The 20,390-nt window shown below is 43.1% G+C and overlaps 1 protein-coding gene across 8 annotated transcripts in view; it reads left to right on the top strand.

Moving 5' to 3' along the window:
- The first annotated feature begins 378 nt into the window (after window positions 1-378).
- The window catches only part of Unc-13 (unc-13), a 92,398-nt gene continuing 72,386 nt past the window's right edge, over window positions 379-20,390 (top strand). For 5 of the 8 annotated variants that reach the window (XM_071787427.1, XM_071787431.1, XM_071787430.1 and 2 more), the window contains exons 1-2: window positions 379-1,261; window positions 3,065-3,983. The gene's annotated coding sequence lies outside the window, so the exon portion shown is untranslated. The remainder of the gene's footprint in view (window positions 1,262-3,064; window positions 3,984-20,390) is intronic. The other 3 variants (XM_071787429.1, XM_071787423.1, XM_071787424.1) reach the window with 2 other exon arrangements.

Here is a 20,390-nt window from a genome sequence, read left to right as displayed (position 1 = left end):
GTTACACGTACATAAATAAATTTATCAGTTTAAGGATAACGTCAAGATATGTGTTTAAAAAGATAAAAAGGAAAAGATAAATCTAACGTTGGCAGAAGAAAATCCTTTTTCGTTCGGGCGTTCTGCGGGAAAAACACAGCACTGCGCCATGCGCAGTGGCGTCTCGGCCGGCAAGGGTGGTGGTTCGTGCGCCCTAGGGGTTGATCGGCGCTGTAGTATGGAGAGTACGGGGGCGCGGGGAGGGTGGGTTTGGCCAGGTAGCTTAGGCGAGAGGGTCCGCGGGGGTTGCACACGGGAGTGGTGGGAAGGAGTCACGGCGTAAGCGAGGCGAAGCGACGCGAGAGGACGGGCACGCTAGGTTAGTAGCGGAGGTACACGTTGTACCAGCCGGCAGTAGCGAGTGCCGTGCTTAACACGGCCTACACGGCCTTCCCGCTGCGCGCGTTAGACCCGTTGAAGGCGGCCGCCCTCGTCGATCCATTTCTACTTGCGTTGCGTCGCGTCGCGTCGCGTCGCGTCACGTCGCCTCGCCTCGTTTCGCCTCACCTTGCGCTCGCCTCACCTCGCTCTCGCACGGACGACCCTCGGCGACCCGCGCGCCGTGTTTTTTCCCCTAAATATACGGCACGAGACGCGCGCGCCCGGCTCTCCTCCCCGTGAGGGACCTCAGTGGAACGAGGTGTGGATAATGGTAGCGAGGAAGTGCCGGCGTCGTCGTCGCCGTCGAGTGGCGTCCCGCCGTCGCCGGCAGCCCGAGCGACGCTACTACTCGCGTGAACGACAGTCCGGCGAAGGCGCGGAGTGAACGGCCTCTCTCTCTCTCTCTCGCGTGATCGACTCCTCTCGGCTCCAGTACGCCCGACGCTCTCAGGATTTTAAGGCGTGGAGGAAGCTCTCCCCGTGCGCGTGAACTCCGACGGCGATGCGTCGTCTTCGTCGACGGTGCGTGCGCGCGCGTGCGTGCGTCCCAACGTACGGGGGAGAAAAAAGGGTTTTTCGCACTGCGGGATAGCGTGTGGCTGATCGAAAAGACACCCCGGGAGTGAGCGGCGTGTACTCCACGCGGCGGCGTGTTCTCGCGTGAGGGCCTCGTTCGCGTAAAAACGAACGCTCGTTCCGTCTCGGAAACTCGCGTGAGAACTCGCGGACAGGCGTGAAAACTCTTTCGCGTGGAAATTCGTGAGTGCGCGAACGATACGTGCGCGCATTCTTCTTCTCGGATTATTTCCTTCTTTCCAATGTAAAGGAACAGGAAAATAAAGTAACTCGCTGACCAGCTTATGACTCGGTGATATACATGCCGAAATCGATTAGCGTTTGATTAATAATTAAAGTTGGAAGATTGAAATTCGATATACCTGCAACTCGCGCGAATTGAATTTTTGAACAAAAACTTTTAAAGCGATTCGGTATTGATTGGCGCATAAATATAATATTTATTAATAGTTCACAGGATACATTAATTTACAAATAATTTCTGATACTCTATATCGACTGGAAATTTTCCATAATTGGTATTCAAAATTCCAATCTAAGCAGAGAAAAACAATAAAGGTATAGATATATGTATTCTACTTTATCGGAAAAATATTGGCCGATTATACCGGCAAGGATCGATACGTTAGACAAACAGACGATAGGCTTCCCAGATTCGCACAGTTTGCGCAAAATAAAGCCCAGCAAGGCAATTTCGGCGTGCCACGAGAATCCCTTGTTGTAACGGGACTATATATTTACGCGATATACAGCCTTTATAATCAAACTAGCTTCCGGCTGGCTTGCTAATCAAACATAATAAAACTGTACGGTTTTACGTTTCGGAAATTGATATCGCGGATGAAAATAATAAATCCTCAAAGCTTCGGTACAAAATATAGAGCGAATTGGTAAATCGATAATTTTTGTAATTAAAACACTTGTGTATATATGTAAAATGCGAAAAGTTTCGTGGAAATCTAGTATCGGCGTAGTCGCGTCACATAATAGAGTAATACTACTTGAATAAATGTTTTCCTAATCAATACGCTATTATGCGCTGTTTAATTCATGATGCGTTATTTATTTTTAACGTAACAGGTTCTTTGATGTGTATTTTTCTGAAATAGCGTAAAAAGCAATATACATAGAATGAATACTACACCCGTCAATGAACTTTCCATAGACTTTGTATAGCCGCCAGATAGGGCTGGAATATAAAATGGAATGCTCACTTTATTGGCGAAGTATAAAAAGAAAGGAGACTGTAAATCTTAGCTAAATAGAGATTACTAGCCACTAACATTTTTATTCCCATGCTGCGATTGCAGTTAATTACTCCGGAATTAACATAACAATTACGAAGAAACAGCCAACAGAGAAAGACCAGAATCTAGTTATTTATTTCGAAGAAGTTAGTTTTCCGGTTCAAGGGACACTGTTATCTTCTCTTCTTGAAGCCTGTTTGTAATAACGTAAACTATCAAGTTACAAACGCGAACTTGGTCGTAAGTCTCTCTCAAAATGAAGTGAAATGCAAATTTGCTAATCCTGTAACTTCCACGATCGAATGGACGAAGTAATAAAATAATTCTCGGAACTTTCTTGATTATGCGAGATTCAATGCTCGCCCCTCGTAACGGAAGTTACGAGTTCATGATGATGAATTTACACGCGAAACATTTCTCGTAGGTTATCAGAACAAAGCGAACTCAGCTTGAAATATTAAATCGCTCCAACAGGCTCATTTGTCTATTAACATCTCTTTGGAACAAACTGTGTACTCATAGATCTCAAGTTCCGTGCTCAAAAGTAAAATATTGCGCGAAAGAGAAAATCGAATCCCGTAAACCGTAAACCTATCCATCTTACCCTTCTCGTGGCACGTTGCCGCTTAACGTTTCGCACGCGATCACGAGCGGCGACAACGAGCTTCCTTCCTAAGCTCGGCGTCAGGCCGGCGATAAAGCCGAGAGTGAAGATGCGTGCACATGCCGGCCGTCGAAAAACGACGGGGACAATCGTCGTTTCCGGCGTCAGCGAATTACGAGACGGCGACACATCGACCGACACGTGTTTGTGCTTTCAGTGGATACCACGATCCGTCGTAACCATCTAGAGATTCCTCCGGCGAGAGAGTGCGCGAGAGAATCGTGACACACGAGAGGAGAATCGGGTTAAAGAATGTTTTGAAATCTCAGTGCTGTTTTCACTAGTGTTGCGCAAGAAAAAAAGAAGAGAGGATCGTGCGGTGTCGCGCAAAATCGCGAAACTGGAGTAACGGGAGAAGAGGAATTTGCGAGATCCAGTTGGATACACGCAGGGGCCGGCATCGTGGAATGCGTGATATCTCGTGACATATCGAGTGGAGAGAGGATAAAATCGGGCGTGAGAGTGCTCGATAAATTACAAACTGGTCTGTGTTGTTCTAACGCGATAACGTCATCATCAATAATAATAAAAAAAAGATCCTATTAATATTATAATCCTCTTCTGAATATATATATATATGTATAATAATACTAATTTGTGTGGAGTGTGATTATAAAATTTACCGTTTGTTCCAAGTTTGAGAGATATATATCGCCGTATAAGAGAAATCTATAAATCTATACAGATATGTATGTATACGTGTATATACATGTATGTCGTTGACGAAGATGATATAGAGGAAAACACAGGCGTAAGAGCCGGCGCGAAAAGGGAGAGGAAAGGTGATGCTTAACGACCAAACGAATGTTGTCAATTACTATTTAATCGTCGTGTTAAAGTTTCCACGTTCAATTATTATAAATGTTAAAGTTGGTTCGTCTGTAGTCTCCCCCGTTAAATAATCTACCTCTCTTAAGTATCGACAACGAAAAAGCTCGGAAAAACGGCCTATAAACTGTATCTGTGTGTAGAGTGCTACGGATCTCGGTGCGATGATTGTACCTGGTTTGATAAGGTATTAAATCTCCTTCTCGGAAAAGGGAAGAAACGAGAGCGCCGTTTTTCCCATTTCGAAGGTAAGAGAACGATTTACTTTTCAATTTCTCCGAACAGTTTCCAGTTTCCATGGTGGTAATTTTATATTCCGGGTACACTCTGTCAACCCTTTTATATTCCGATCATAAAGCCAAGTTACTTCTGACATCGGCAAGTAGATTTAATTAAATTGTACTGTCGCTTTGTATAAATTGTCAGTTGCGATATTTAATGATAAAGTAAAAACCGAAAGAAAAGCTTTTTTATCATCCAAAGCGGCTTAACTATGTGTGTGTGTCGCACTTGACATTTGATATATAACTTTTCGAAAGGTTTAAACCTCGATGCAACTGCAATTGCAAGAGGATTCAAATGTAAACGCTTTCGAGTACGTAACGTTACACGCCTCTTGGCTCGGTGCGACTTTTATCTGGTCTACGTGCATGCGATACATGTGCGATACACGCCGATGTCATCTATCCGACATTTTCCCCGCGGTCACAAAACCGGAGTGGAGAACAAAACGAGGTGTACCGCGGCCGATTATTGTCGCGCGCGTGTACAATAGGTTTTCACAATGGGGCTCCATACATTTGTCATTGTCGTGTTCGCCTTCGGGCCGAGGTGCCGCGCCACTATGTCCGCGAACAAGAATATCATTCGCACAACATATCTATTGTTCTAAGAAAAATGTAGGAATAACGGCACAATATTCCCGATGGGAAAGATGCCAGTGTATCGAATCGCGTATTACCGTCCCGCCACTGGTTTTCCGCGATGCAATTTATAACTTTTCGAATTGTACATTAAACACCATTAACCGCGAACTAATTTAATCCACGTCTCTTTTGATGAGCTGTTAATTATCCCGTACTGAACTTCACCTGTATTTTATGTAATGTGTAAATTGTGTAGCAAAAGTCCAAGTTCAAAATAGACGAGCATTTTATAACATGACGTAACAATAAAAAGGCTGTAATTTCCACTAAATTCGTGGAGCTCGCCTTCATTTGAACGCAAAGCTTTTCTACGAAGCGAGAAAAGCGTCCACGACATGCTATTTTCTCGAACTTAGAGGCGCCAATCGGCGCTGTACGAGGCCAGTTAAATTGTAATTTGTGGGCAGAATGTAACCGCGCGATCCCCGCGTGAATTCTCGCTGATATCTTTCGCTCCTTCCTTTTTCGGTCGTTTCCTTTTGTCGCCGTTCACACCTCGTCTTTCCACATCGTTGATCTCAATTACGTATCAGCCAGTTTGTTCGAACGGGATATCTCTCTATTACACGAACGCTAGCGACAAGTTGGAGCGGAATAGCACTTAGTAAGACAGCTAGGTCTTCTGATCGACTTGATTCAATGTTCGTAGGAAAAAGGTAGATTCCAGAGGTGCAGCTAGCACGTAGCGACAATGTGCAAACTATATATTCCTACTTTTTTTTCGTCATTTAGCAGAGTTAATGGCTTCGCCATTTACTCCGCAAATAATCTTTGATGTCAAAAGCGAGCGTGCGAACGCGTGGCTAACACACATTTGTTGGCACATTTTTGGTTTCGCAAATGTAAACCGTTGAAGCTCGGTTGTGCGTGTCCAAAGGCTTTGATGTGTTTCGATCCTTAATGTTTCATGCAAATCCTAGGAGGGGCAACAAAGTAATGCGACGTACGGTATCGTGATATCGCGACAAGTAATATGCAGATTACAGAGCGGTTTTGCCAGCAGCGTCGTGAATAGCATCGCGTTACTTTCAACACGTTAAAAATGCAGCGTACTATATCGCGATTTTCAGACCGAGCAAATCGTAATTAAAATTCAATAGCGTTTCTCGTGGTATTACGACATTTAAACCTTCGATTCGCGTTCATTAATGCGTGACCGGCGGCCTGGGAACAAATCGATGCAATTTCAGCGGAACGGCTAATTACTGCCGGCCGTTACATTCCGCTGCATAATACTTGTACGATTCTGTTCAAATCGTCGAAATTTTTCCGTCGAAATCACCGTGAACGCGCGAGCGCGCAGTTCCGCTCCGAGAAACAATAAGGTATATAATGCCGCAATTGTGCGAGAATCGAGATACAGAACGGACACGTGTGTGTGTGTGTCTGAATTGTCTGCGGAGCGTTCGCATTCACGAGTATTTATCGATCAAGACGCGACAAAGTGGTGAGAGAACGTAGGCGTCACCACTATGAAAATTGAGTCGCAAACTTCGCGTCGACGTTAAACGCTGCTCGTCTATATACGACGTCGGGCGTTTGACGATGTCGTAAGCGGTCAGTCGCGACATTATGTCCAGTATGTCCAGCTCCCCATTGTTTCCCAAAGCGCAAACAATCCTGTTTTTCGACTCGATTAGGACGCGTTGAATGTAACACACAAAATTGAATTTCGTATCGGCTGTCACTTCACTCTGACCCCGTGCTTTAAATATATGCAATCGATGCGAAAAGTTCACGAGTCATTGACTCCTCTCCCACCTTTGCTGCACTTTTCTTCGTCTCACCTATTCTCTTCCTTTCGTTGATGCGTCTGTTCATCTCTTTCTTCAGTCTCTGTCTTCCCCGCCCCCTTTTCTTTCCCCCCGTCTTTTCTTCAGAGATCCACCATCTTCACTCTTCTCCCTCCCTCTCTCACTCCATCTTTTTCTCTCTTATTGCGGCGGCCGATCTGCCTCGCTCTCCCGTCTCTTGTCCAACCCTTCAACACTTCGCTCGATCGCCATCCTGCTTTATCTCCTCGCGCAGTCTCCCTGTTCTCCTGTCGATCGCTCGAGTCTGCTATTCGTCTTCGAAAAAGCCGTCTCCCTTATCCTCAAGGCCGAATTACTTCGAACTCGAACTACGGTTAATGATAGACGCTCGTTGGAAACTCACTGACTAGATTGCAAATTTATTTCTCACGTAATAGATATACAGTATTTAAATCCTTCCGACGAGCGTCGTTGATTACTGACTACAGGCAAATCGGCTTAATTTCATGAGATATAATTTGTTTGCACGCAAGATAATTCGAGGGCAATCAATCGGACATAAATTCAATCCGTCTAAATACGAGGTGTTGGTTTGTTTTATCGAAAGATTGTCTACAAAATGATGCCCGTTAATAAGGAATAATTACGAAATGTCCATAGGAAACGGCGCGTGCCACGAAATAGCGTCTTGACCCTTTTTGCATGTATAAAGTAGTTTCTGTAGTAATGCCAGGAACATAGAAATGGAGATATATCATTACGCTTACTAGGAACACAATTTGTTGTGGAGACATCGGAAGTTGTGAAGAAATAACTCATCCCGAAGCAAAGAATCTTTTTTTTTTGCTTCACAAACTTTTCTACTCCACTACTTATGAGACCGTTTCCCAGATCACTCTACGGTTCTCCATTTTAAACAATTATACTCGACTTGCCGTCACGTTCTACTTCCGCTATAGCGGTATATTTTGCTGAGATCGAAGACGACGTTTTCTCGAGAAATAAATGTGTTCGCGTCTCAGCCTCAAGTTTACTGTTATTTTTGTGACTTGACAAGAATGACAACGATCGTGACAGTCGTGGCCCCATTTTCTTGGATCCCTTCCTTTCGGGATCCCTCTCTACTGCCGGAAACTTCTTACCAGTCCCTCCAACGATGAAGATAAGCTCGCCGCTGCATATTTCGTAATTGCCGCTCCCGGAACACTTTCACCGCAGAATAATCCAGTTGTCGACGGCAACCTTTTATTTCACTCCGCAGCATCCGTAAGCTAAAGACCATACTTAAGACTGCGGATAAAAGCGGCGTCATATCATACGAGTTTGAGCCCTCGTTATATGACGCCACTGCGCTATCTAATTTTATAAAAGCAGATGCCGACAGCGGACGTAACGAGCCATCGATGTAATTACATATCGGCCTCCGGCAAATTGCCCAATTATTTGAGGAAACGTCGTCTTACATGTTTATCTATTAGCACAGAAATTACTAGCGTAGGACACGTTAAAGCAGCAATCCATCTTTGCTACATTACTGTCAGATCGTAATATTTTTCAGCGATATGTCAAAAATCCGGACTATTCCGACATCACAAGTCATTAAGGATTCAGATTACTTGCCTTTAAGAGCAAACATTTCTTCTAATTCGCGTCAGAATTAATTGTAAGTGACGTTTCCTTAATTTTAACGCCACGCCAGAGAACGCTACTGCGATTTCATCTTCCAATTTATATTCGCAAAATCCCAAGAGAACCTCTGTAACTATTTTTTTCCCCCGTGGAAATGTTTTGCATAAAATGCATTTCCAGTTGCCCAGTTACAACAACACATTCTACAAAATCAATATTGCTTTATTTGCTGTTGGCTGTTTACCTTGCGTTCTAAGCGCCACGTCGTAACTTCGTTGATTTTATCATTGCAGATCCCAGACAAATGTCGAATTCATACCGCCGTTATTAATCCGCATTCCATTGTCGTAATTTTATTGCTGGTAATTGGGTATTATTCCGAATGAGAACCTCATGACACATGATATCGCAACAGCCATAATAGACGACCATTTGCAGATGTTAAATCTATAGTTCCGTACGACTTCACATTGTTTCGCCTACGTAAAATTACATTTGATATTATCATGGTTGACATTACACATCTTTTGGAACTTCCGGCGGCTTGGGGTCATGAATTTCGACTGTGACGTCGTAATTTGTGTCATAACTCCTTATATAACTAATATCATTTGCTATAATAAGGATAAACTCCTTTTTCTTTATTTCTATATTCTCCGTTTCTCTCTCTCCCTTTCTCCCTCCCTCTCCCTCCCCCCTCCCTTCTTCTCTCTCTCTCTCTCTCTCTCTCTCTCTCTCTGATTCTATAATAAAATAATATGATAAAATTAATGAGGTGCTGAACTCTTCCAATGAACTCAATAAATTATCGGAAAATAATGCTGGTTTGATAAATTAATAATTTGGCAGCCAACGAATTGGACCAGATGGTACAGAAGATGTGTATTGACAAGATTTCAATGTACGTCGCGCCGGAATAAACGCATCACTCGTCGTGTCTGTAACAGAAACGCGATATTTGAAAAGTTTTCATTGATTTAGTATTCAACCACGAAACTCGCCATTGTGAATTTATTGCGCGAAAGCGCATTACGGGCCTCAAACCCAATGTGCTTGGAATTTATAAAATTGGGTGAAATTTATAACATTCTACAATAGAGCTTTAAAAACGAAATATTCACATGATTATACCATGTTAAAAGGTATTTGATCTCAATCTATCTCTGATTAATTTTTTTTATACGTAATACGAGAAGAATTCTATGTCTGTATTTGACGAGAATGTCGAAACATTTAACAGCGCGTTAAATTTTCGATGCTAAAAATACGTGAAATGCATTGTAATAAATTAGAAAAATATTTTCGTATGAGGGTCGCATGAAGATTTAAACTTATCGAAATTTTAAATATAGCTCCGCGAGATCTGAATTTTGTATTTTTCTTATTCTACTCTAATACGGGACATTGCCAGTTGTTACATAATTCATTTTCTCGAATACGCTAGTCGAGGGAAAATCCAATTGAACATAAATACCCCGTATTTCTAACCACGTATTTGTCTTTAGGGCGCGCTGCCCGAGTTGTTTTTCGTTGGGACAACGGTGTATGAGATTGACTCGAAAGTTCAAAAGGGTTTCAGGCCACGCTGTTTGGGAGTACCACGCGCGCGTATTCTGTAGATTGCATTGTTGGTCTCTCGCTCTCCTCCTCTGTCTGTCCCTTTCTTTTTCCGCGCCGTTACATCTTGCAAGTATGCGTTTTCCGTTGCCTAAAACAATTACATTGCGCACAAAAGCACAACTGGCTCGGAATAACATAACTGTGCCCGAGGGCACAGGATTCGAAACGGGGAGATCCGTCAGTGCTCGCACCGACGGCGAAAGCTGCAAGTTGCAGCGCCAAGCGAGAAACAGCGCAACGAAAGTGCGTTCCATCACGAGCGCGCAAATTAATACTGCTGTCAGTACGATTCTGTCATTTTTCAATTACTTCCAACACTGTGAAATCAGGCATCGATTCGACAGGTATCGTGCTGTGCTATTATATGGATAATTAATGCGTTGTGAGAATGGATAATAGTGATTACTACACGAAAGTTTCAACTCTAAAGACAGTATTAACTTGCCAAATGGTTATTGATCATTTAGGAAACAATTATTTTATTTAAAAAGAAATAATTTTAATTGTAATTTATTAACTTGCGTTAAGTAATTGATGAAAAAAGAACGATTTGCATGATTGCTTAATGATATAAAAATATTTCCAGAATTATTGTCATTCACTGATTGTGTGAGCCAGCTTTAGATTCTCTTACATATTTTTGCGTACTTACGGCGCATTTCCATAACAATAGGCATGTTCGACAATAGAATTTCTGCTTTAATAATCTTGTCTTCGGATATCCGTGTAAAAATCTCGGTCGCGAACAGTCATATAAAATCTGCATGAAGAAAGACAGTCGGACGAGGTGCCCGCGAGGCTAATTCGTAAGGTTGACATTGATATTAGGGGATGATTAATCTTCCCCGGTTGAAAACGCACGAAGAATGGGAACGCGCGACGTAGACAAAGCCCATTATCGTTCTCACCATCATCCCCGAGATGATGGTACCGCGCTCACGAACTTCAGCGTCTTTCACCGAACGAGAAAAAAGAGAGAGAGAGAGCGCAGGAGGACGTATTAGTGATTCGGGCGGGTTAGCACGTCGTATTCCTTTTATCTTTGCGCCCCGCGTCGCGATACCGTCGTAACGACGTTACCACGTTACCGTCTAATGACGCGACACGACTGATACCGTGGTAACAGAAAGAAATCGCGACCGGCGTGATATATCAACGGCGGCGATAAACGACGTGGAAAAGCGAAAATTAAAAACGCGCGCGTTCGCCTCGACACGTTCGGATCCAGCCGTTTTTATTTCTCCCTCGAAAATACCTGATGCGTCCCATGATCGAGTCCCATGGCGGCATTGCCGTACTGCCGTATTGCACACTCGTATTGTTTCGCTCTTTGCGATTTTCGATATTACGCTACCGCAAAAAGCTGCGAGCTAAAATAAAACAAAGAAAAATTTTTAAATGTCAAGCGTCCCCCCTCGCGATTTAATTACGCTTTATCTATAATTGTTATTTTGCGCTTACAATTTTACAATTCTACGATTTGCAATTTTTATCTCTGTAAAATAAAACGGATAAAAATGTGAGATGCAGTCATCCTGCAGATATGTTTAGAGAGAAATTCAGTCGTGACCACTCCTCGAGACGCTTATTCGACTGACGTATCTGTCGTGAGAAAACGATAGATACGTCTGATACGTCGGAATAATAAGATATTCCTACAGCGTGCATGGTTATTGCATTATTTGTGCGCTTTACGTGCGTGACAATATTCGTAACTCTCCGTTTGCAAGGTGCATTTGAAAAATTTAAATTGCGTTAGTGCGTCAGTCATCGATCACGTGCAATCTGCCGACCTCAACGCTTTCTCATATCTCCCCGATCTCCCAATAATTTATCTCGGTCCCGTGCAAGATAACTCTTTGATGCAGACAATATGCGAGAAACTGTTACAAATACATCACAGCAATTTCATGATTTTTTTGTTATTGCCATTATCTGGTTAAAAATTTCTCACGATCTCTTCAGCTATAAAAGTCAAACGACGTGTCAAAAATATTTAATATTATATGAACAATACCGTTACTCGCATTACTATATATTGCGCAATTAGAATATTATCACGGTCTTTTAGTGCGCAATTGAATCGCAGCATCGGACAAGGTAAAGCATATCATCGCGTATCGATTTGGCGAACGTTTGTTCGACACCGCCGCGTGCACCATTAAGGAACTGCCTTTGCGCGTTTCGCACCGTCTGACAGTCCCACATGGCGCATATCCGCATTGTCCATCAAGTAAACGTCGCTAGATCGCACCTAACCGCGCACGTCAGAAAATTGTACAGCTTGTCGAGGAGCATACGTATGGCTGTAATCTTAGCGAGCTGGTGATCTATAGCACGCGAGGGAGAACTCTATGGAGACCGCCTAGACGTTCGTGTGTGCCCTCCTCACCTTCCCTCCTGTCTGTTTCGACGATAAATCGTATCGTACATCTCTCCCCGTATCCGACCATAGTCTCGGACGAAATTTTTCCCAATTTTCCACGCACAAGGGAAAAAAATGATACATATATTTTCTTATCTCGCATCCGTCTTTCACTTTTCCACCCAATGTTTTCCAACGTAGCGGTTAACCGGAAAGTGATACAATCCACATTAGCGTACGCTCTTCGAAATTTTCAAGTCAAGCAGTGCAACTGCAATTTCTGCAGTTCCAAGTCACGTCTCTCACTTTCTTTTCGTTATGAGAATACTGTGTAAAGCACAGGCGAGAATATTTTACAACTTTATATAGTAGACCTATATTTATATATGGATACTTTATCGTCTTCAGGTCTATTTTACTTTGTACATATACAATGTATACATGTATGTCGCGGCGAGTTTCAAAGAGGTTGCATGCCATCCTTTGTACGTGCAAGTGACACTCGGCGTTGTTGGAAGTTTTGCGAAATAACTCAAGGAAATGCATACACACAGGACCTGAGAGCTTTTGCACGTAATGAAACTATGTAGACACTATTCTCGAGTTTTCGTAAGACCGCGGACGGGTCGGACGCGATTTAAGTGAGTTACATCGATTACAAAATTCCGCCTGTAAACTTGCCCAGTTATGTCGCGAGATTAATTGTACGTAGTTGCGACACAGCTGTAATGATTACAGCTGTTACACTCGATGTCTTTATAATTAATAATTTAGCGTTCGTGGCCGGCGGAGAGAAGCAATTTAATGAAAATAACACGGGTAAACACACATAATGTAATGGGTTGATAATATCTGCTGTTATATCTACGTCTCGACCGGTTAACGAAATTACGGAACAATTACACAACATTTGTTATTTTCTCTTCTAGCTGCTCATTATGATTTCCACCACTTTGCCTTCTGTTTTCAGTTTACAAGTACACTAAATTAATTCTTACTGTAATATTAATTAAAGAAATTGGAAGATATCGATTAATGTCGACTATGTCCGCTTTGCTTCGCACAACAATACGTTTCAGTCTATAGTCTTAAGATGAACGATCGTCGCAAAACGATCGCGTTTCACATAGAAAAAAAGAGAATCCAATCTCTTCCGACGGGGAACCATCGATCTTCCTCATGCGTCCTCGACGATGGATATGTGAATACAGCTAATAAATTGCGATCGAACGCAGCTTTAATGCGCAGGAACGTTTCGCTTAATCCCTTAGAACGGACTGCGGAACGGTGTATAAACGAAGACGATATATTTCAGTCTAACCGACCCAATGTTTTAATAACACGCGGCACAATTTAAATAAAACTGTGCAAACTTATATTCGCGTTATTTTCCCATTGAAAATATCTTTCGTCCCTGTGCGGTTTTCGCGAAAATAAATATTGAAGATATATACGAGATTTCTTGTTTTCCCGCTTTTGTAGCCGCTCTGTGACCCACCGGGGAAAAGAAGCTCGGTATATCCCTCAGCCGTAGGAGCCGTAGTCTCGTTATTTGAAATTTTCTCAGGTATCGCATATTACGTTCTCAAATTGCAGCAAAACTCTACAACGAATAGGATAGCTTCTGCGATGGCCGAGTTACCAATATTATTAATAGATACTTCAGAATCTTGAAATAAATCCGATGACAGAGATTATTTATATAAATTACTTATATATTTAACTAGAACTCCGATAGCGGTTGTACAAAGGCGCTTTCAACGAGGCAAATATGTGCAACGTGCATTATACTCCGTTGTTATTCGAGATACATCTCAAATAATTCTACTATAGTCAATATTTTCCTCCTTCATTCATCGCCGTATCTGAACTATGAGGCTGCTGAAGATCAGAATCCAGATTAAACGGAAGCCTGGATTAGCGCGTTTTTTCCAGAGTCGTGCTTATTGCCTTACCCATCGGGGTAAAAAAGGATAGTATTGGATCGACCATCCGTGGTAAAGACGTCGTTCGTTAAAAGTCTGATCGACGCCGTCACGTGATAATGATGACAAATATGTTGGCAAAAAAAAGTGAAAAAACTGTCACAAAGAGAACACAAATATCTCATATAGCCATGGATTATCGTAATACTTCACAGAACTTGTCTTATTGCTATTTTTGAGAACTCTGCCTTTGTATATTCGTGATCCTGATGCTTTAACCGTTCAAAAGCAGAGATTCCTCTTTTAACTTAGCTACCGATACTTTAGATCGATATAGGGGGATATTACTCTTTATATGTTCTATTTAAATAACAACTGCGAATCTGTGATACATATTTGCGTGTACATTTCGGGATTTTTCTTATATTTTCTTTATACATAGCGCTGCCGCATCTCTTTTCTTTCTTCTCTAGTTATTTAATATATACTCTCTCTCTCTCTCTCTTGAGAGTTTTACATTTACGTTATGGTAACGACCTTAGAGAGAGCTCACCACAGACTGATAATAACTTCTTTTATCTTTTTCTCCGTCTTTCTCTTTTTCGTTCCGATGAACCGGTAAATTTAATCGCTACAAGCGAAATATTTTGCCAGGAACTTCAGGCAGCCGGCGACGAAAAAGAACGATTGCATGATTGCGAGGCAAGATAACAGCCAACATTATTGCGTTTCATGGATATTCAGGACCGCGCTGTAATCTCTCCATTTGAATATCCGGTCTGTGGCATCTCTCCCGGGCCCGGGGATTGTACCGGGTACAAGGGGCAATCGAGCCACTAATTCGGCACGAGCTCACGTAGACAACTGAATGCGAATGTCGCCCTCCACCACGCGCGATCGTAAAATCCAATTTATAGTGTCGAAGAAGGACATCTTTACGGCACCCGTGTCCTCGTATCAATTTTGGACCAAGTTGGATAAATGAACGGACGCATCGATGTATTTTGTTACGACAGTTATTTATTAGGGAAATTAAAAAGAGGACAGAAAGTGAGGCGAGAGTCACTTGAAGTGACATTAGCGAACGAGGACTCGTCGGACTCGTCTGAGTTTTATCAGGCAGCGCGTTTCTATGTATCTTTGCTTCCGCATCTTGACGAGCTGATCATAACAAGTCTGTTTCCCTCTTTCTCTCTCGTGTTTCTCCCCTCGTTAGTCGACCGGAGAACGCGGTGAATATCATTTACACATAGCTGTGGGTAGCAGAAATAAAGTTCAACTACCGAGAAATACCATCGCGTCACGCCTCGTTACTTGAAACTTTGCAAACCCGAGTCGACCGCGCATTAATCGATCGCCTCGACGCCAACATGAGCCGTCTAGAAATTTTCGGAAAGTGATCCACCATTGCGATGAGCTTGAAGGGAAAGGGTTCGATTTCGCGTGTCGAAGCAAAGGTCAACGGTCTCGGGCCTCGGTCGCCCTTCGCGTTTTGCGTTAATCCGCCTTGCCAGTGAGTGTGCGCGTCTGCGCTACTTTGCGAAGCAAAATCGATTAGCTGGATTAAGGTACCTCGTGATTTCGGACACGGCGAACTTCGAGATTGGTATTATACCGCCGGAAGTTGCGGAAAACGGTACTTCCCTCGTGGCCTAAAGTGAATGTAAAGTTTTCGATTCTCTCGAGTTCTTTGGGAGCTTGAAAGGCCGTTATACATGTCGGCTCTCGCGACGCTGTTAATCGGTTCACTAACCGTGAACCACGGTTCGCGGAAATTGCATTTAGTTCGCGGAAATTGCATTTAACGCGTTTGAATTTTTCAAAATTCTACGCATCGTGAATGTACTTAATAAAATGACTTGATATCTTCGGCAAGGAAACAGATGGTTATTTATAATTGTATCCGTTATCCAACGAGAATCGATATCCCGAGCCATCGGAAAGATACCGAATACCGTCGTACCGTCGCTGGTTCAACGGGCAGGGTCAAACCAGCCACGACCGTGCTTCTCTCGTTTGTCGGTGCGGAACGCGGAGCCAAGGAATGGCAGATGAAACACAGAGGGATGAAAACTAGTTGTCCTGTTGGGTTGGTCATTCCGAAACACCAGGGACAGAGTAATGGACTGGCCGCGTTCGGAACGATATATACGTATACAGCTAGACAATTCCAGCTAGACAGCCGGCATCGATCGAGGCCAAGTAAGCTCAACGAACGAACTTATTCCTGCCCGACCGCACGGTCAGTCCGTTTCTCTGACGTGCAGAAATAAGCCGGTCACCTCGCAAGGTCTCGCGATCAATCTGCCGCGGAGGCGTTTAAATTCCACGGACTGCGCTTTCTTAGTTCTAAAGGGTCGCGTACTTGTTGAGTCCTCAATCCGTGAGCTGAAGCAATCTGAGGTAGATAGACCTTCACGAAAGATTCGAAGAGATTAAAGCGAGGTTGCGAGGAGCGTTAAACTTCCTCGGCTCTTGCACCAATTTCAATTAGTTCGTTGGACTTGTTCGTTGTTCTCGTAAGATCATAATTTTATAATTTTAGCAGTACTGGTATTATAAATACTTTATATAACGGTCGTGAAGTTTGCCGACGAGATTTAATAAATAAGCCACGATATTGTGTGATAGCGAATTATTGCTTCATCCATCTTGCAGGACTCATCGGCTCTTGCACCAATTTGGAATTCAGGCTTCGTTTAGGAATTCAAGGCTGCAAGTTTCACACAGACTCCTTTCTTCCTTCCTTCCTACGAAAGGGCAAACGGGTTAAGTAACGGTCTCAAAGCGAATCGATCTTCCGTTCCATTCTTTGCGCCGTTTGATGCAGGCTTCCCTCGTTTTTCTTCCCGATTCCCCGAATTCCATTCCGTACAAATAACTGCCGCCGTCTGATAAAATGTGACTGCCATATAATCTTTTAATTGCTGCACGTTCTTCTGGTGAACCCTTTCTTTATTCTGGATGACAGACGAAATTACTTTATGGTTCGAACATATTGTAATTTAATCGCAGATTGGAATCACACAATTGTATAATAACTTAAATCTCTCAAAACGATTTAAATTAATCGTTTGGTTGTTGTCGCTACCTTTGACCCGCGCAATCTACCTGTCGATATTGTCCGTACTGTTGCAATAACTACAAATAATATTTGTTAGAAAAATATCGCAATCACAGTTATTCCTCCCGTTAGATGCATATATAGATAGAGGGAATCGACATGCAAACGACCTTCGGTATATCGACAACACGCGGATGGAAATTTGGCAGCTGCACCACCGATCCGCGTCGCGAACGCATTGATTGAATTAATTGCAAGAACGTAGAATATTCAGCCGTGCACAGATACCGGCACCAACCCGTAACACTTCGATCAAGTGGACGAACCACTTTGTCATGCTGGATCATTTGAAAGTTTCAACATCCCTCGGCCAAACCACCGTGGCGAAAGCTCGCTTTAATCCCGTTCTCGTTAGCGGCGAGAAATTAATTAATGATGTTTATGGATAGGATATAACAGCAACCCACGACGCGAACAGTACCACTAAAGGGTTTCACCGCACAAAAAGCCCTCGCTTTACGTCGATAATACCTAAATGGGTTCAAACATTGAAGCACCGTTACTAATAATAGTACGTGAGTCTGTATTCGCGATCAGTATTCGTTAGCCTCATAAGAATAATTAACAAATATTGAATTTTCGCCACCAAATCTTGATCCATTATGCATCCCGTTTGAACCTATCCGTGTAATCATGATGAGAAGTGTGACAATTAATCCAATATGTATACGCGTAATGCAATCTCACGTAATGTGTCCTCGGCAGGATATGCCTAACTGTATCTATGTGTCTTAGGAGAATACGTGAATTCGGCTCGCATGTGTCGCAATCGTTGCTAAATCGTGGAATAATCAGGAATCGAGGGTACTTGTTGGCCCGCGGCACATTTCGCCCGCCGCTCGTATCTCGCATTAGTAATTCGCGTCGCTATAACAGATGAACTTCGCGCCACGAAGATATGAGCACGCAGCAGTTCAGAACACGTCTAACGTCGTGCACGCGCGTAAGCGACCTTGGGTCTATACCGATAAAATTAATTGCGCCCATACATCGTCGAGATAAAATATGTTATACTATTTGCGCGGCAAAAGTGCCGATGCAATGCGAGACAAAACATTCCGGCTTGCTGAAAGAGTCACATATGTTACCGTTATGCGTTGGAACGCACAAAATTTATGCTCGCGCCCTTCCTGTGGGCGGTTAAAAAGGTCAATTAAAACTTTTACGTAGCTGCAGGGCCACGCGTGATAATTAATTCGTGATTAATGCACCTCCGTTTCGTCCGCCGCACTGCACCGTTTGAAACACGAGCGCCTTATTTGCGTTGAGTTTCGCACAAGCCGAGAATGCGGTAGAATATCCAATTTAGAGTTTAATTTAAATGCATCGCGCGGATGCGCCAAATTTTATGACTCACGTGAAATGATTGAAACGCGCGAAATATTTGCCAAAAAATTATCGTTCAAATAATCACTTCTGCCGTTAATTTGTCGTTTAATAGTTTCTATTCTAGAATATAAATGGTTTTCTGCACGAGCTGCGTAAAACGACTCGACCAAAAAGTTTAATTTTAGAACTTTTCTGGTCAGACATTCGGTGGATTCGAATGCAAATGAAACCTTAAGCATAAAAAATTGGTTCTCTTATCACATACATACATTTCTTTAGCTTTACGATTTTAAAATGAATTCAAAAGCAATTGTCGCGATTGGAAATCGGCCAAGGATGCAAATCAGAGATTATCCCTATTTCTCGGGGGTGAAACCCGATCGATTTTTCTAATCGATTTTTCTAATTGCGATAGAGGCTACGGCTAACCGGAGGCATACGGGGAAAAATTGTCCCCGCGCTGGGCTAAAGTTTAAATCACTATTTTATAAAGGGAAAAGTTTTTCTCTGGCTTAAAGCACGGCGACGAGAAGTCTCGAGAAGAACAAAGGGAAAGGGGGAAACACTCCAAGGAGCATTTTCAAAAGAAAGTTCTTGCGTCAAGATACAATGCGAGGGAAGGAGAATCTCGAGAATGTCGTTCCTCTAATATAGTCTCTTTTCCAGCAGAAATTCGAGATTCTTTGATCATTCTCTTGAAAGAAGCGTATTCAAATTTCGATCTTTAATAGAAGCACGAAATAAGCAACGTTGATTCACCCTGACTCTCTTGAAGATCTCTCCGAACATCGCTCTTCATTACATTAGCCGTTTAACTAGATGCAAGAATTGTTATGCGACAATACGACGTGCGAATTGGATTACTTAAGTCCATTCTATCTAATCTAACGACATGACATTATAACGCTTATTGTTACGCTACGAGCTTTCGAAATATCCTGAAGGCACGAATCCTGCCGCCGGCTTTAATTTAATTTAGCGCTCCAATTAACGCTACCAGGTGCGTTGTTTAGTGTCTTGCAGTGCACTCGAGCCGTTGGATAATCTTCTTTCGGCCTTAACTCTCGAGTAACCGCGTGTGGTTTAATGAACCGGTGTACGTTTCAGAGAGAACACGTTAAATCTACAAATTCCTCCGGTCCGCAGAGCATCGCGCCGGACGTCAATTTTAGTAAAGCACTGCAACGTCAATTTTAATAAAGTTCGGCGCAATACAAATATCAACGCTTGATTGCACCAATTAGCAATTGCGAGGAAAGCTCTTTCCAGGAATCTCGCTCTAAAATAAACTTCACAATGCTTACGCCGCGTTTGTCCAGAGATTAATTCATAACTCCACTTGATAATAGTTTTGCCGCCTCCTGTATCAGCCGAGCAGTCATTAACCACCGACCGGAAGTCGGGGCACACCGACGTGTGCACACACCCTCTTGTAGTACATGGACTTCGTATTACGAGCGCTCGTACTATACTTTCAAATGCAAGCTTAATAAAATGTAATTGTATGGGATTATATTCAGTTGAAAGTTCCACGATCGCGATGCTAATTGAAGGTGCGTTGATCTCACCGAATATAACCGCGAATATGTCCAGCTTGCGTTTGAAATCGTTTGACAAGTAGCATCGTGACACGTAATACATCGCTTCTCCCTTCCGATGCAAGAATTAATCGACAATTGATAAACAGTGGTACTTCTATATAGCTTCCGTACCGAGTCAGCCGCCATTCATGGAGTTCTCCAACCGGAAGTGGAAGCCGGTCAGTACGTGCGGCCTGGTTTCTCGCATTGACTGCAATCACATGTGCACGTGAATGCTTCTATAAGCGCGTTACTCGAGCGCCCACGACGCGACGTGCCGGTACAGAAATTTCGTCGAAAGGCGCGCCAACAGGCTCTTTACCACCCGGAAGCGCATACGGGAAACGGGAATGACCCTGTTGTGCTAACTAATGAAACTGCTACTCGGAACGGAGCGACGGCA

This window comes from Temnothorax longispinosus, chromosome 9, assembly GCF_030848805.1.
Source record: "Temnothorax longispinosus isolate EJ_2023e chromosome 9, Tlon_JGU_v1, whole genome shotgun sequence".
Lineage (NCBI taxonomy): Eukaryota > Metazoa > Arthropoda > Insecta > Hymenoptera > Formicidae > Temnothorax > Temnothorax longispinosus.
This window is presented reverse-complemented; position numbering and strand designations above follow the sequence as displayed.